Source organism: Aplysia californica, unplaced genomic scaffold, assembly GCF_000002075.1.
Source record: "Aplysia californica isolate F4 #8 unplaced genomic scaffold, AplCal3.0 scaffold00680, whole genome shotgun sequence".
Classification (NCBI taxonomy): domain Eukaryota; kingdom Metazoa; phylum Mollusca; class Gastropoda; order Aplysiida; family Aplysiidae; genus Aplysia; species Aplysia californica.
In genome coordinates, this window is record NW_004797950.1 from 272,469 (window position 1) to 275,470 (window position 3,002).

Below are 3,002 nucleotides of genomic sequence, written 5' to 3' on the forward strand. Positions count from 1 at the left end.
GCTCTATCTATCTATCTATCTATCTATCTATCTATCTATCTATCTATCTATCTATCTATCTATCTATCTATCTATCTGGACGAGACAAAATGACAGATAATATAATGGTCTGAGAAGTAACGCCGCCTGCAGGTAGATACGGCAGGAATAAACCTACTTGGTGATTAGAATGATAGTTATACTACTCCCTATGGACACAGTTGAGATAGTTTAGGCGGCGGGTGGCTTCGAGTCTGTCTGTCAGGGCGGACCCGCGGCTCACTTGGGATCGAATAGAACCTAAACAGTAAGATGAGAGAGAAAGAACTACCTCTGAACACTTAATTAAGTGGGGTAGAATATATAGCCGATCCATAACCTAAACAATAAGATGAGTAGGATAGAATGATAAATATTATACTAAACAGTAAGATAAGTGTCATAGAATAATAAATATGATACTAAACAGTAAGATAAGTGTCATAGAATAATAAATATGATACTAAACAGTAAGAGAAGTGTCATAGAATAATAAATATGATACTAAACAGTAAGATAAGTGTCATAGAATAATAAATATGATTCTAAACAGTAAGAGAAGTGTCATAGAATAATAAATATGATTCTAAACAGTAAGAGAAGTGTCATAGAATAATGGTATAACACTAAACAATAAGATAATGACTCTATCAAATCGTCTTCCGCGCCCGGGAGTAGAACGAACGCGCGTCACTTGTGTGTCTCGGCGAGCCATCTACCCACTACACCACAGACGCCGGTACCGCACACACAAGGGGTGTCCGTAAATTGTGACCGTGAGATGGGCGATGACAAACTGCTCTGGCTCGAATCCGATCAGTGGGTGGTTGGCGAGTGCTCTGATCCAGTTTGTTCCTTCTTTCATGTGTCAAACATCTATCGTCCTTATCTCCCCTCCTTCTTTCTTTGTATGTTTCTCTCTTGTAACAATTCCTAAGCTCATAATCTTCCGTGTTCATATATGACCTATTTGTGTTGTAAGTGCGGTAAAACTCTTCCTGAAACTAAACTGTGAGTCCGGTCCGCCGGTCAGTCTATCGCTGAAATAACCAGTTAGTTGATGAGTCAGTCTTTTCCCCCACCCCAACTAGGCCAGTCCACGTGGGAGCCGCCTCCGATACGCCGTTATATCGAGAGCACCCGGTAGCTGTAAAATGCGCATCAAGCTGCTCGGCGTGCCGAATCCGCCGCAGCTCAGAGCATCCCTCGGTTATTCACAGACATAACGTGGATCTCCCAAACCCCCAGCAAATTAGATCTATCTTTCTTATCTATATTCTTCTGGATCGGAAAAGAAAAATATCTAGATATCTATATTCAAACCGCAATGGTTTGTTTGTTTGTTTAATTAATGATTACTTGTTTAAATCTTCTCCTTTTGCTGTCTATCAAGTTTGTTTGGGTAAAGCACATGGACACAACAATGGTCATTTAGTGCTGGAAAAAAGTTGTAAGACAGACATTAACAAAAACAGAGGGAAAGTAAAGAAGTAGGACCCACCAGAGGCGCCCTCCAACCACCTGCGTTTGTTGTTTTTATGTAATTCAGATATGTCAATAAGGAAAAACGGAGTTAAAGGGAAGTTTTCCGTGGTAAAACAAATCGCACTACAATATCAACTGTTGCGTACAAACATGAACTGTCCTTCCGCCGTATACTTAAAGTTAATCTCGCTCGTTCGCCGTCCAAAAACGTCTGTATCAAATCATTGTAGTGAACAGGTCGTATTGTGACGTAGCGCTTTTCGCCTTCGTCTTCCTGGCACTATCAACACAACTGTCGTAGAGAGAGGGGGCCAAAAACACACACACACATTACTTCGCGTTAATTATTGTCAGCGGCGTGTCGGCGATAAAACGTGTGTCCTTTGGGAGCTTCCTACTGATAAACCGCGGAGTGAACAACTTTGGCTACATGCCGCGACATGCATTCAACGACTGAGATCTAGATCTATACCGTAAGTCTTTCTTAGCCTACTGCCGTGATCTTGTCAGTTACTGTCGCAATAGGTTCGATGTGGGCGCTAAATGCATACACTTACTTAGTTTATTATGAGTTAACTGTCGTAACATTGTCGATAGAGGCGCTAAAAGCATACACTTAACTTAGTTTATTATGAGTTAACTGTCCAAATAGCGTTGGTAGGTTAAACCCATACTCTTACTTAGTTTTTTATAAGTTAACTGTCCTAATAGTGTTGATAGGGGCGTTAAATCAATACACCTACTTAGTTTATAAGTTAAATGTCCTAATTGTGTTGATAGGGGCGTTAAACAAATACACCTACTTAGTTTATAAGTTAACTGTCCTGATACTGTTGATAGAGGCGTTAAATCCATACCCTTGCTTAAACTTTATAAGTTACCGCGGGAGGTTCGAGGGCGCCACTGGTATAGGTTTTACTTTTTTTCTTTCATTCGGTTATTCCCATCTTTCCGTCCATCGTACTGTTTCCCTCCTCCACCACACTAACTGACCCGTACTGCACCAATGTGCGTCTCTTTACTTTAACCCTAACCTGCTCAAGGGCTAGGCCTCCCAACTGCCGTAACTCTGTACTGTAGTGGGTTCACTCCAACTGTACGACGTGCTCGTTTAGCGAGCAGACGACACCGCTCTAGTAGTAGTATAGGGTTTTACGGCGCTCGCAACTGCGTAAGGTCATATGAGCTCTGTTGTCTGCTGTCGTCACAAACATCGAAGAAACACTGGCTAAGCTACGCCATCTTTTCTATAATCCAACTGTGTATATATTGCATGCAGCATTCTCTTCTCCTCTGTTTGGTGTTTATTTTATGCGAACAGGTTTAAATAGGAGCGGAGTTAAAGCAGGGAACTTTGTGATGTTGAAAATTTGGATGAAAAAGTTATCTGCGTAGAAAGATGGACAGCCGTACGTGCTTTAAGAGTTAATTATCTTTTGTTAGGCCTATAGGATACGTTCGTTTTATTATCTACGGACGGTAAACGTACTAAGGTTCAG